Genomic DNA, 15,471 nt, shown 5'->3' on the forward strand with positions numbered 1-15,471 from the left:
TGGCCCCACCATGGAGTGCTGCTCTGCTCCAGGGACACCAGGAAGGGAAGGACAAACTGCCTTGCCCCTGGAGAGCAAGTCTCTCCTTCCCTGAGCTAACAGACTCAGGCACTGCCACAGAAGAGAAGAAGCTGATCTTTCAAGGGTGAGGCTGATTTCCCCTACTTTTATCTAAAATTTGGGACAGGCACCAGTCTCTTCTCTGTGGTTGCCTGTGATAGAACCTGAGGGAATGGGATGAAGTTGTGTCAGGGGAGGTTTAGGCTGAACATTAAGGAAAAGTTCTTCCCCCAGAGGGTGGTTGGGCTCTGAACAGGCTCGCCAGGGCAGTGATTACACCACCAAGCCTGACAGAGTTCAAGGAACATTTGGACAACACTCTCAGGCACAGGGTGTGATTCTTGGGATGTCCTGTGCAGGGCCAGAGTTTGGACTCAGTGATCCTTAAGGGTCCCTTCCAGCTCAGAACATTCCATGCTTCCATGGTAATTTACCTCCCCTCTCCATCTGTAAGCCAAATCAGGGATAAAGCAGGTCAGTGGCTCATTATTTTAGGAACCATGATGAGACATATACATATATTTTTTAATTAAAAGGAAACTAATTTACTTAAACACTTCAATCGGCTTAATTATCCCAATCCAGGAGTTTGCTGGTGCTTTTTTTGTTTTGTTTCTTTTTAAATAACAGAAGTAATCATCCCAGGGAGGGCAAACATCCATTTCCCATGGAAGTCATCCAGGCTTTTCCTGGCATCCTGGGAGGGAGAGCAGCAGAGTGTGAAGGGCTGGCACAGAGGTGGATAAGAGGGTTAAATCCAGCTGCTCAGAGATAAGCTGTTACACACCAGGGCAGCAAATGGGGGAATAGAGGTTTGCCAGCCTGCAGCAAATGCCTGCACAAGGCACTTGCATGGCTGACACTGGGTATTTAACTCAGAAGTTGCCAATATTAGAGACCCTGAAGCCACATTTCACTCAAGCTCTCCTGCTGATGAACTGCTTTCCTGGCTCCTCTGAGGCCAGCAACACTGAGGGCTGAAAAATTAAGTGACTCCTGGCTTTGAGGCCAGCATGGCAGGGAAGATGCAGCAGCACATTTTATCTGTTGTTGGGAAGACTTTCTGGTCTTCCAAGGACCCTTGTGAGTCCACACACAGAAGAGTCTGAGATGCTGTCACACAGGACAAACCTCAGGAGATAAAGCAACCAAGGACCCATCCAGCAGCTCTGGCAGAGCACCCCAAAGACAGAACTGGGTGCAAACAGGCATCCCCCACCACACAGCTTGTGTGTTGTGTGCCTAATCCAGGAACACACATTCCCAGGTGGCACCTTTGGACTGACACATTACATTTCACCACTGCCCTTTAATTCCCTTTTTGCCTTCCAAGACTAAAACTTCTCCCAATTGCTGCTCAAGCTGACCAACAGCTTTTTATTTCCCTTTGCATCCAGAAATACAGAACTGCTGCTTCTGGGAATCATGCAAAGATGGAGAGGGACCTTTTCTCTGTCCTGAAGCCACCAGCCATGCCCAGGTAGGTGCAGCTCAGCCACTAAACTTCAAAACCTGTCAGACAATGGAAAGCTTATGGCTATGCTGGAATTCTTTGTGCTTCCAAAACCTGCATCACATGAAACTCTGGAGCTGGAACCCTCCACAGAGATGCCCATCCACTATGCCACACTTTGGCCCTGATCCAGATACAGGTAAGCAGGAGAGAGTTTCAGCCATGGGATGCCCCAATCCTGCTCTTCCCCCGGCTCCATCCGGAGGCAGCCAGCTGCATCCCGTGTTAGTGTGATTTCCATAATCAAAAAGGGACTTAGCCTCCACAACCACAACCCAAAGGTATATTTAGCTCAACTGGAAGAGAAAAGAGATCATGTCCACCACAGATTAAATGAGCTGAGCCTGCTTACACCAGGAGGGCCCATCTGCCATCCATGGCAGCTCCCATGCATTTATTCCCAGCTCCACACTTCAGTGGTCCCCCATGGAGGAACAGACCTGCTCCACAAAAGCTCTGAAAAGCAAAGAGGTGGAAGAATGGGTCCAACAGGTTTCCAAAGCCTTGGGCAGGACACAGTCTCTCGCAAAGGTTTGTGTCATCTGTCTAGACCCTGGAGCCATGGGATGAGGTGCAGGAACCCACATGGGGCTGCATCTCCTTCAGCCCACAGCGAGGAAGAGGATGACAGGGAACCCTGGGGGACCCTTTGAAACCACCCCAGACCCCAGTTCCAGTGTGCCCCCTGCACCCCAGCACAGTACAGGAGGACGAGGACAATTCCCTCATGGTCTGCAGGGTCTTTCCTTCAGACCTGCCTCCCAGGAAAAGGTTCATTTCTCCTGCCTCATTTCCATGGATATAATTTCATCCCCCACCTCCTTTGCTGCACTCTCACGCAACTCAAAGACGCAGCCAAAGCCGTGGTTATTTTTACATTTTCCTCCCAGGAGATGGTATCTCCACAGGGCAGGGCTGCCATGCCTCATCAGATCACTGCACCAAACCGCCCCAGCCCCACGACAGCAGGATGAAGTCGGGGGGACACCCTGCCACCAGGTATTTTTCTGTCTCACTGGCATCAAAACTCAGCAGCTTTTCAGTCAAGAGCATCCCAAAAAAGCAAAACAGCACCAGTCCTGGAGGTTGTTCCAGTTCCTCTCTCCATAACTCCCATCCAAGCACTGAAACCATCTTCCAGCCATCCCAGTTTTAGATTTTTCTGAGGATTTTGCAGTTGTCATAGAACCCTGGAAGGCACTTGCTTCATCCACATCCAGATGTTTGTGGATTCAGGATTCCCAAATTTCCCCAGCACAGAAAGTGACTGAGTTTGGCCATGCCATGCTGTCAAGGTCCACAGCATGACCTCCCTGATGTGGCACATGGGCTTCAGCACAGCATTCCATGTCTTTAGACCCACATCTCTTATTGGGCATTTTTACACTGAGAGAAGAAAAAAAAGCAGCACTTCCATGAATAACCCAAGAGCTTTTGGAATTTAGGGAGTGGGGAGATGGAGAGCAAAATTCTAGGCATGCAGGGAAAAGCTGGTTTGTGCTTTTTGTGCTCTCCTGAACCTAGGAGAGTTCCAAGGGTGGTCTGCAGCATGTTACAGCACATCTGCAGCAGCTACACCCTGCAAGTTCACCCAGTGTTTTCCCCTTTCCCCTGACATTACTCTTGCCATCATTTGTCCCTGACAGCAGGCACACAGGGAAGTTCACCCAGTGTTTTCCTTTCCCCTTTTCCCTGACATTACTCTTGCCATCATTTGTCCCTGACAGCAGGCACACAGGGAAGAAGGCATCACCTGTGCATGGCTTATCTGTAGCTACTTTACAAATAAAAGTGATCATAATGAACATTCGCACCTAGAAGAAATCCTACAGCCCTTCCCCCCCCTACACCTCCCAAAGCAGAGCACAGATCCAGCTGCTCTGCAACCTTATCTTGATGCAGAAACAGTCTGGGACAGAGATAGAAGGGCTCCCTGAAGGCACAGCTTATTAAAGGCATCTTTCCTTAATCAGCTCTCTTCAAAAACACCGCACTGAAGCGCCGGTCCCGGACTGGTTTTCATCACAGCAGCACCAAACACCCACAGCCTGGCGAGGACGTGTGTCCCCCTAGAAAGCCAAAGGGTTTTTCCAGGCTAAAAAGCAACTTAAGACCAGACAGATATGCCCAAGCCAAGGCACTTTGGGGGACCTGCAGCTGGGAGTCACAAGGAGCTCTCCAAACTCACCCCAGGGATGTCACAGGAATGGGGGCCAGCACAGTAATGAAGCCTATGGGATGCTCCCTCCTCATCCAGCAGCTTTTCCCACCAACCCCACTCCTGCTACCGCAGGGGATTGCACACTCGCAGTCAAACACTGCTAATCCCAGGTTTCAAGAAGCAGAGCTACAAAACAACCACACAAAGAGGCAGCAGCTCGCACATCCCGGGAACCTCCCTGCAGCCAACGCCCCTCTGTTTATCCAACACGCCATCTCTACTCGTTCAGCTATTTCCATCCCACCCTGCTATTAATGGATGCAGAAGGAGGTTGGGTGAGGCGTTGGACAAAAATCTCATTTAGAGATCAAGACAAGCTTAATTGGTTTCTAGCCAGACCTGCACAAAGATGGGTTACTCCACAAATACAGTTGCTAATCTGCCCATTATACTCCCTAAGCTCCCACCCACAAAGAAAAAGAAAATAAAGCAAAGATGCACAATGGAATGCAGGATTTTGAGCGTGTTACTTCCAGCTAGGAACACGTCACGAGTGATGAATTCTACAAGAACAAGCCCTCTGCTTTTCTTTGAAGGAAAAGGATAACCAAGCAGTAAACAAAATAACAACAAAAAGACCTAACATAGATTAAATCTGCATTTTCCACAGGCAATCCCCAGCTATTCTTGAAGAGCATTTCCAGCAGCTATTGTTTCTGTGGGCAGGCAGAAGCAGGGGAAAAGCTTACATGGCCAAGGAGACGTCATGTCACAAGTGACAGAGTAGAAAAGATGGGGAACCTCGTGATTAAAAAGCACAGGACTGAAACCCTGGAGAGCTGAATTCACTTCCGAACTTGGCTGTAAAAAAAAAACAAAACCTAAATTCACGAATTTCCTGTGTGATCACATCCTAGATGATTTATTCAAAACCTGGTGTTGAAAAGCCAAGGGAGGGGGAAGGAAGCAGGAGGAGGAAGGGGAAGACACGGTCCTGTGGGCTTTTAATAAACTTGGGGTTAGAGCAGCACTGGCATGAATACAGAACAATTATCTGTATTGGGTACTGCACGACCTGGAGCTGGTGCTGGGAAAGCACTGAGTAGCCCACAAGCTCAGGTGACAGCCTGCCCTGCTGCTGGGCCCAGGTGTGTGCCATGGGCTCACATCCCATAGGCTTCTGTAACGCTGGACTCCCAACAGAAACAAACACAGCCTCGTGCAAAATGGAAAGGTTGGGGATGGCTTCCCCTCCTGGAGCTACAGGAGAATTTAGAACCAAGAACATAAAGCTGTCCTCTGAAGGCAGCGTGTTACAAATCAGACACAGCCCAGCTCCAGCTCTGCAAAGCAGCTGCAGCAGCAGCACAGGTAGAGGCAGGTGATGAAAGGGTCCTTTGGTTACACCCTTTTCCCCGTGTGCAGCAGCCCAGGACTCCCAGCTCCAGCTGAGAAGCCCTGTTTATTTTCCTGAAAGGCAGCCAGTTCTGCTAGGCGGGAAGCACTGCACCCACGGCAGAGCTGAGCTGCGGATCCTCCGGCAGCACTGAGCCAAAAACAAGGCCAGCACCACAAAGGATGGGGATCCTGTGCTTGGGACCTTTACAGCAACATCCCCTGAGCTCCAGAGCACCTTTACAGGGCAAGTTCAGAATAGTGCAGAAGAGAGAGAGGGGTTTTTCCATGACCTTCAGCCACGATGGGTGAGCATAAACCCAAGGCTTGGTGCAAACAGCAGCCCAGTCTGTGGTGCTGGCCAAGAGCTTCCAGGCACAGAGATGTGGGGTTGGTGCTGTCCCAAAACACTGCTGTGGGAAACTCAGGGTGAACAGATTCAAACTTTTCCTTTCAGCAGCGAGACAAGCTGTAATTAGCAGCAGTGAGTCCGACCCAGGGGCTGGATAAGGACATTCCCGTGACATATCTGACAAGGCGACTGTTGGATGTTTTCCTTGGCTTTTTTCCTCCCTGGAAAAATGAGCACCCATTTTTCACAGGTTTTTTTTTTCCCCCCCACTCCGTGTTGCCTTCAGTCAGTTTCCCAGAGCAAGGGCATACATTTCAGAGCACACAGTAACAGCCCATTACCACAGCTGCAGCCTGGGTCTTGCCATCCCCAAGGGATGGGTCCCTCCTTAATTATCCCACACCTCACAGCATACTGGGGATGCCAGACCCCAAAGACACAGTCTCAGTTTGACTTTCACCAAAATGAAAAACACAGCCCAAACCACAAGGCAAAGGTAAAATAAAAACATGAACATGAGGCAACTGAGCTACAGCTGCGAGACACATCATCACCACTGCCTCACACGTCTCTCACCTAGCTCAAGCTCATCCCCAGAGCAAAACCAACAAAGCTTCCTGTGATGCAGCTACAAGCAATCCTTTGGAAATCGATTCAGAGAATTTTGAGGCCAAAGTCCCTCTTTACTGTCTTTTTCTCATGATGAAAGCTGTCACGCTATAGAATGGCTTGAAAAGCCTGGATGTAAGGTAAGTCCTAGTTTAACAGCTAAGGGAACAGCACAATTTCAGGACTAGGTAACCCAAATCACAGCCTGTCACACATCACTGCAGTTTGAACACAACAATGGCCACCACTGCATCAATTAAGAACTGACAAATTTTGCTGAACTTGCTAAGTGAAAGAGCAGCATTTAATACATAAGTAAATGGGGGAAAAATGAGCATAAAGGCTCAATTCCAGCCCCAACCCCAAAAGCAGAACTGACTGTAGGGATTACAATATTTAGCATGCTCTAAAAATTTTCCTCAACATCTTTCTGCTCCATGTGATGGACAGGGATTTCTCAAGCCTCCAGAGCCACCAGCTACTTCACATGCAATTTGCCAGCAGCACTCTCCATAGAAAAATAGATGGAGGTCCTAAATGGATCCAGGTGGTCCCCAAAAAGGTTCCAGTCTCTTTGCAGGGTGTCTCCAAAATGCTGGGACAAGGAGATGGCACACTGAGGTCTGAAAACCCAGACCTGGAGAGCTTTGGTAAGCAAATGGCTTGCGTAAAGTTTCTGTCAGAACACCCATTTGAAGCGCTGGCATTGTAAACAAGGTTGCTCCAGAGGCACCTGGGATTAGCACTGTTCACACAGTCCTTGGCATGACTTACCAGAGAGCCCAGGAACAGATTTGCAAGTTCAGCTTTTCTCCTTCCTGACGCTCGCCCAGCATCTTGGAACAATACCAGAGCTCCAACAGCCTTAACCCTGCTGACTCCTACATGGAGTTTGAGACAGGGATGGGCATGGCAGGAGCCCTGTGCTTGCTCACAGGACTCAGTGGAAGAAGAAAACCCAAGGAGGCAGCACCGTGGGGCTGCTTTCTCCCTGTGCTGCAGGATGAGATCCAACACCCAGCTGGGCACACGAGTGTCCCCCTGCAGCAGCACGGCAGCTGAAAGCAATGCATGGGATATGCAGGGAGAATGGTGCCAAGCCAGACAGGGCAGCTGAAAAACACCAGGCAGCCTGAAGGCTTACCCTGCTATCAAAGCACAGAGCAGCCTCTCTTCCCTGCACTGGGCACACAAGCCAAGACACTCCTCGTGCCTCGGGGGCACAGGGAAGGAAACCTCAGCCAATGGAGTGTCCTTTGCATGCAATTCCTGTGGAAGCCAGGCACGACAAGGGCACCCACCTCCCCTGACACATCTCCCCCACCCTCAGCTCTGGCAAGAAGGTGCTGTGGTTTCCAGGAGCAGCAGCAGCATGAAACAACAGGAACACGAAGGATGACTGGAGTCACGGCAAGGAAAGCTTTGCACAAACAGATTTACAGTGGCTTCCATCCACACAAGCATCCTTGAAGGAAACAGCTGCACCGGACCACAGCTGACACAGACTCTCCAGGATGGGACATGAGTTCACACCTCCTCTAAGCACCATTCATTAAGTTGATACTGAGGCCAAGCAAAGAACAAGCACTCAGGAAAAAAAAGAAAAAAAAAAAAAAAAAAAAACCAAAAAAAAAAAAACACACCAAACACCCCCCCCCCAAAAAAAAAAAAAATCATCTCATGGCTAGGTAAAAGTCAGAGGGATGTGCATGTCCAGAGAGCTGCCTCAGAAAGGTCTAGTCAAAAGAAACACTCAGGAGCAGCAGCAGGGCAGACCCACCACGGCTGAACTCCATGTCACATAACACATCACAGACAGAAAACATCCTCCTGCGCTGCCTCCATGGCCATGCCACAGCAAACAATTAATCTTGATTGATTGGGGTGGGGAAATGGTCTCTGGACTGCTCCTCCATCCTCCTCCTTCCTGGTGGAGCTGGGAGGAAAGCCTGCCAACAGAGTTTGCCTGTAACAGGCACCAAGCTGCTAGAAAATCACCTGAGCAGCATAAAACATCTTTCCACACCCCCCTGTAACACACTGCACTCTCCTTCTCACACCTCAGACCTGAGTGGCTGCAGATCCCACCCCTGAACGATGCCCCTCTACATTCTCCATTTTCATACTCCAGTTTGTTGGGGTTTTTTTATTTTAATGACAAGTGCTGTCCTCTCCTCCCAGCCCAAGTGGTGCACAGCTGGCTCCCAGGTGCAGAGCACAGCCCCAGCTGCCCTGCCCTGCAGCCTCAGCAGATGGACAGTAGTGTTCCTGCCCAAAAACAGTGTGAAGACTTTCCTGCTTGGTGACAGTCTGCCCTCAAATGCTCGACCCCACAACTTCTGAGGATGCTCTGCTCACTAGAAGGGGAGACAAGCGGATCCTCACTCCTGCGAAGTATCCTCCACACCCTGCAGAGCCTTCCCCAAAAGCTGCCAAGCTCTGTAGCTCAGTTTTGCATATTGGTACAGAGCCCAGCTGCTGGTGTTTCACACACCACCCCCCAGAGTCTGCCTCTGAATGGCACAATTTTGAATTGCTTCCTCCTGCCATACTGCCCCAAGGCAGGATCTGCCAGCAGCCCTGCCCATCGCCAGGGAAACAGGATGAAAGCCCCATGAGAAAGAGGAGCAGCAGGCAGCAAGGAACTCCAGGAGATCCCACTGTGCTCTCCTTGGGATGGGCACAGGTCAGGTGGATTAATTGGGTCCTTCCCCTCTCTTTATCACACCGATCTCTGGCTGTTGCCAAGTTGTTTTGAGCTTTGGCATGGCTGCTTTCCACCCAGGGCCTGCACAAAAGCAACGAGGAGCCTCAGTGCAGAATTCCTGGCCACAGTCCAAACCCAGAGGTCGGTAATTGGGTCACCGGGTTCAGCTTCCGAAAACCATTCCTTCAGGAGGTGTGGTAAACACAGGCACAGTCACAGACAGAGCTGGACACTCCTGCAGCTCCTCCACCACACCCTCCACACCTCATTTCATTACCCTCTCACGAAGCACTCGGTGGCACAGGGACACAGCAGCCTGGACAGGGAGAGCTCAGACTTCCACGCAAGCTGCGTGCACGGGGGAGCCATGATTCAGGTAAGCAGCACGTAGCTGAAAGCACATCGCTATGCAGTGCTCAGCCCCAGGAATGCAGAAGGGAAACATGAAGCCACTTGTCTGGCAGGGCAAATAATCCTTCAATCATCCACCAGGCCCTGCCGGGAGCTCTGGGTTGGGAAAGAGAGGAGGATGTCTCCAGCCAGCGACGCATCAGCTCTCACCAACCACGATTCCTCCAGGTCTGCAAGTGAGCTCAAACACAAAAATAAAAATCCAAGCAATTGGCATGTACTGCAGGAAGAGAAGAGGTCTGAAGTGCAACCCACATTAGCACCCATCAGCACTGGCATGGTGAGCAGCTAGCTGGTGTCAGGGTGCCTGCTGCCGATTCCCTGACTTCTGGGACTCAGGCTGGGCCCTCCCAGGGGGCTCCTCTGTTGGGAGAGACCCTCCTGGAGTGGTCTTGTGTCAGGAAAGAGAGAGACACACTGGATTTTTTTGGTCTTCAGGTTCTTGTTTATTGTTATCTTATCTAGAGTTTTGCACGCTCTCCACACCAGGCTCAGGGCACTGGAAAAGCCCCGCATAAATGGCCAACAATCTTTCATTACAAGGTCTTGTAGAGCCAAATTATCCAATTAAGAACTGACACCTAGATTATTTCCCTTTTTAACCCAATAACTGATCCCCAAAAGCTTGCAATGTGGAATTTTCTGCCCACTACAAAATGCCACCCAAACCCATGAAGAAGGAGGAAGAAGCAGCATGAAGAAGAAGCCCAGGATGACACCCTGAGCCCTCCATCTTGCTTCCATCCACAACATACTAAAAACCCCAAAACCTCAATTTCTCACCTACACTACTTTCTACAATCTACTTCACACCTTAGAGTATTCTAGTCTATTCTGGAGTTCAGGAAACTTTCTCCAAGAATGAGGGTCCAAGTCAGTGCTCCCCTGGGGGTCAGGGCACCCCAGAGCAGACAGAGAAATATTCCTGGTGCCCTGGGTTTCCACAAGCTGGTGGCTAAGAACACACCCATCCAACACCGCCCTTCCAGCGGGCCACGGCAATGTTTTGAACACAGTTTCTCAAGGCAACTCAGCCACGAGAAGAACATGGAGAAACCTTCTGAGTCATGGTCACACTGACTCACCAGCAAGTGTCTCTAGGCTGGGCCACCCCATCCAGTTTGGCTGACTCAGGAAGGGACCACGAGCAACCTCGTCTCCCAGGTGTTCCAGGCAGCACAAACCTCCTCCATTTCACACATTTACAATAAACTGTCCCCAAAAGGCTGGGGGTGAACACAGGAGGGAGCATGAACAGGACGGGGTAATCAGACACTCATGTGACAGCAGAGGGGTTGCTCCAGACCTGGGGACAGCATGGGACAGATGACCTTGGGAATGACCCCACCCAACCCCACCATGAGGAAAACACAGGCCAGATGTTCAGACAACTTCAGGCATTAATTTGGTTAATTTGCTACAATTCAGGTGGCTGGTGTGCAGGCCACACCAATCACGAAACAAAGTGCTGTCAGCTCAGATCCTGAAACTCTTCAGTCAACTAACCACATCTTTAGAGAGTGCCAGGGTCGTTTCTCTCATTTCCATCTCCTTTGGTTTTCTTCTCAGTGGCCACAAAGATCTGAAAGCCTTATGACTCACTGAGCTGAGATTTTCTGTGCTACCCCAGAACTCCTGGTTCCTCAGTGAATTCCAGAATGTTATGACATGCCACAAGGACAGAAGATACCAAGTGCAAATGGTCTCCTGAGAGGGCAGGAGGGTTAAGTAGGCACCAGCACAGCTTTTCTCCCAATTAAGGAAGAAAGAAAAGAAGAATCAAAGGCAAACAGCAAATTACAACATGTATCTGGCAAGGGGCTGTGGAGCCTCTAATTTTTGCATTAAATAGAAAGTTGGAAATCATAGAATCACAGAATGGTTTGGGTTGGAATGGACCCTAAAGACCATCTGGTTCCAACCCCCTTCCCCTAGTTTAGGTTGCTCAAAGAATATGTCGTGAAGGGTGAGGGAACTAATGCAATACTCAGAAGAGCTTCTGCTGGAATATTTAAGGACTTTCCAACCCTTAACTAGCTGTTTCACTCATCCCCTAGAATGGTAAATACACAGAGAGAGTAAATCTATGTGACTTAGCATCTAAATTAACCAACACACAAGTCAGGATCAGGAATTCAGTATTTCTGCCCCAATTTACGGCCCTGTGCTCAGATCAGCTCCTTTTTTTTCCAGCATGGCACTGACATCTGTTGTGTTGCATGAGTGAAAAGTACATATATGATTAAGGGGGGGGGGGAAATCAATGTGGACATGACTTGAATTTTACAGCATTTGGCAGCCACAACTTGCAAATAAACAGCTGTCCCAGCAGGTCCATGCAAGCTTAACAGCACAGCAATAAAACACAAGGTTTTTCTTTCCCTTTAAAAGGGCTTTGCTTATATAAAAAAAAGTATATTTTTATAAGAAAATAAATTGCAGGTTGAAGAATCATAGTTAGGTCACACTCAATTCCAGCAGAACAAGCACATCCTGCTTCACATGGCCTCACCAGTCACTCCACAGCAGTGGCAGCTTTCTGAAGCCAAGTTAAGATATTTAATTACCAGCATCAAGTCAGAAACCAAAGCGTCCAACAAAATCCTCATTTGTGAGCGAAGCCTGCAGAAATGTCGCTGAGCAGGCTTTGGCAATCTCCAAAGCTGACAGCTGGATGCCCTGGCTTATCAACTGCTAGAGCACAGGCGGAAAAAAAGCTCTGAATAGTTGCAGTGCTGAGCAAGCCTTCAAGGCAGCCCCACCAGCCTCTTAAAAAGGCTCACAGAAATAGGCAGGCTTCATTTATTAATACTTCAGAGATAAAAGTGGCCGTGTAGGAGCAGTGCAGTGGGTGTCTATGGAGGAGGAGGACGGGCAGACCACTCATTCTGGGTGGTGCATCTGTCAGGATCCCCACACAACCCATTCAGGTTATAAATGCACCAATATGCAACCTGGGCACACGGTGGGCTGTTCCAAGTGCATCAGCTCTTAGGGATGGACCCAGCAGGGATCCCCAGCACCCCAGGGATCCCTGGTTTCCAGGGATGGAAACTTCAAAGCAGGAAGATGGAGCGAGAGGAACCACGCTGCTGCTGGCTGACAAACAGAATTTTTGGGAAGCCCAGCTGCCCAACAGCCCCATGTCCCCACTGCCTTGGGTTCCCCAGCTGTGACATGACAGCGCGGGAAAAAGTGGAGGAAGGAACCAAAACAAAGCAAAGAAGCAAAGGGAGATAAACATGATCCAGTTGAACCAGCTGTCCCCAGGTCTAGCCTGTCCTCACCGGAGGAGCTGGCCCGCCGTCGCTGTCCTTCCCTGCTCCCTCCTGCACCCCTGCCACAAACAAAGGGTCAGATAAGGAGCCAGCTCAGGTCAAGACCGGTCTGACTCCGTTTCAAGCCCAGGGGAGCGGATTCAGCGCTGATTTTACACCTCACCCATCCTGTTTGCCTCCCCGGGGCAGAGGCCAGTACACGGAGCAGGGTACACGCCTGGCTGGCTGGACCCAAAAATCCCAGGGCCATGTCAGGGCACCACGGGCAGAGCCACACACCAGCTGAGCGCTGGCCAGAGCCAGGAAGTGTCACTGCTTCCTCCTGTCCCGGTGTCACACAACACTGGGCGGTCGGAGATCGTGGACTTTGGCTTTTGCTTCCTGCTCCTGACAGAGCAGAGGCAGGTCCCGGCATATGGCCATGGGGAGAGCGGGGTGAGTCACTCATTAATCGAGGAACAGCAAGGTGGATGTCTGACCTGCAGGGTCTGAGGGGAAACGCACGCCAAAACAAACTCCGGCACTCGTGGAAAAAGGTCCAGATGCTGCAGGACACCTTTACTGCCACTGGGATTCAAAGAGGGGCAGGCAGGGAATGCTGATAGCTTTGGAATACATTGGTTTTGGCAAGGGAGGATAACGAGGCTGCACCACGGTTCACCACTGAGGCATTAACACACACCAGCACTTGATTTTGTACTCAGTATCAGAATCAACCTCTAGAGAGGGAAAAAAAGGAAACCGCTGGCTTCTCCCTCTCAATGCTGCTGGGAGAAGCTGCCTGGCTGTACAATGCTGGGCCTCTGCAGTGCTCAGGCCTGGTCAAAAAACCACCAGGGCAGCCTGTGCCATGGCCTGCCCTCTCCCCAGCACCTGAAAAAGGGGATTTTGCTGCACCCCGTGATCTTCCACCTGCCTCGGATTTCCACAGGGAGATCCCCATTCCCAGTCTGGCAGCACAGCCCTGTCAGCTCACGTGGCTTTTATCAGGAGGCACATTATCGTCATATTATCATCTGTCTTTGCCTTAAATTAACCTTGATCACTTAAAAATGCAGACTGTTTCACACCAGCACCAATGCAAGAGGCAGCGTGGGGTGAAAGCCATGAGCATTACAGACCCCAGGGACCAAACCCCACTGTTCACACTGAAGACTTCGGGACAAGCAAAAGACCAGGATCCGACCACAGCCATCTCACACCAATGGCAGAGGGTGTCAACCCTCAAGGCTCCACACAGCAAGGGCATTGTCCCTCCTCCAGGTAGACCCCTGACCGGCATCCTCCCTCCCAGAATTTTTGGGCGGGTGCAGCCAGTGATAGACGCGACTTCCCCACCTGGTGACTGAGCCGCACACCTGCTTGTAGCCAAGCCACAGCCCAACACCGGCACATGCCAAAATCCTACTCCCAGCCCAGCTCCCACATCAAAGCATCGGCTGGACAAGAGCACGCCTGCAGCAAAATGTGTGACACCAGCACCAGAGGCTCGGCACATACCCACGATGGGGCAGCCCCAAACTGCTGTGACTGTGGGAAGGCACTCAGGAGGCTGAGACCCCCCAAAGCCCGCGGGAGCCCCATCAGGGGGGTCACATCGGTGGTGTGGGAGTCGCCGCAGGGGTGGGAGCCGCCGTGCCAGCCGGCGCCGGGGCTGCAGCAGCCTCCGGAGGCGTTGCCATGGAGAAGGCAGAGCAGCAGCAGCATCCCGCATCCCACGCCCCCGCGTGGGCGCCCCCGGCCCGGCGCCCACGGAGCTGAGCACCGCCCGGGACACGGGACACACCGGGGCCGGGGGCACGCCGTGCTCCGGGGCGCCGGCAGCGGGGCGGGCGCCGCGGGACCCGGGTGCTCCCCCCGGGGCAACAGCTCCACGCAGCGCCCGGGGTGGGGTGGGACGCGGGCTCGCCTCTCTCCCCACGGCGGGGAAAAGGCAGAAAAGCGTCGGCCCCCGCCCCGCTGCCGGCGCTCCCGAACCCCTCCCCAGCACGGCCGCGGGCTACGGGAGAAGGGCAACACACTCCGCCGAACGCCCCCCAGACCGAAAGGGGAGGAGCGCCGAGGGGCTCGGAAGACTCACCGCAGCGCGGCCGCCGTTCCTGCCGGGGCGGAGGGCTCGCTGCCCGCGGTCCGCCCGCCGTTCCTGCCGGGGCGGAGGGCTCGCTGCCCGCGGTCCGCCCGCCGTTCCTGCCGGGGCGGAGGGCTCGCTGCCCGCGGTCCGCCCGCCGTTCCTGCCGGGGCGGAGGGCTCGCTGCCCGCGGTCCGCCCGCCGTTCCTGCCGGGGCGGAGGGCTCGCTGCCCGCGGTCCGCCCGCCGTACCTGCCGGCGCGGCGCTGCGCTGCGCGGCGCGGAGCCCGCCCGGCCCCTGCCCACAATGGGCCGCGCCCGCCCCGCCCGGCGCGCTGGCGTCAGCGCCCGCCCGCCGCCGGGACTGGGAGCGAGTGACGCGCGGGGCGGGGGCTCCGCCACCGGGGGTGCCCTGCTGGGGGTGCCGCACCGGGGGCACTGCCGGAGCTTCTGCCGGGGGTACCGCACCGAGGGTACCGTACTAGGGATGCTGCAAAGGCTGTACGGCACCGGGGGCACCGCACCAAGGGCACCGCACCGGGACGCTCCGCTGCGGGCCCCGCACTGCCCGTGCTGCAGAGGAGGCGGAGGGCAGGCGGGAGGGTCCCGCTCTCGCTCCCGCCGAGCGGCGAAGATAAAGTTTCAGCCGGCTGGCGACATGGGCGACACGGACACGCGGGATCTGTGTCGCAGCTGCCTGGCAGAGGCCTCCCAAGATGCGGCAGTCTCCGCTTGGATTTAAGAAATCAATTTTCCAGGGGTTCCCATTTCACATGAATCAGAGCAGCAATTGGATACACGGTTGGATTCCCACATGCATGGGAATAACCTCGCTGCATGAGATGGCAGAAGGACTGGTTAGTGTTCTTGGTGCAAATCAAAACTCAGATCAAATTAATAGTGTGGAACATTTTACCT

The 15,471-nt window shown here is 52.6% G+C and overlaps 1 protein-coding gene across 1 annotated transcript in view; it reads right to left on the reverse strand.

Moving 5' to 3' along the window:
- Positions 1–14,721, reverse strand: part of DAAM1 (dishevelled associated activator of morphogenesis 1) — a 94,285-nt gene extending 79,564 nt beyond the window's left edge. The window contains exon 1 of the mRNA XM_059850543.1: positions 14,567–14,721. The gene's annotated coding sequence lies outside the window, so the exon portion shown is untranslated. The remainder of the gene's footprint in view (positions 1–14,566) is intronic.
- Positions 14,722–15,471: the final 750 nt, after the last annotated feature.

The sequence above is a fragment of the Haemorhous mexicanus genome, chromosome 6 (genome assembly GCF_027477595.1).
Source record: "Haemorhous mexicanus isolate bHaeMex1 chromosome 6, bHaeMex1.pri, whole genome shotgun sequence".
NCBI classification, from domain to species: domain Eukaryota; kingdom Metazoa; phylum Chordata; class Aves; order Passeriformes; family Fringillidae; genus Haemorhous; species Haemorhous mexicanus.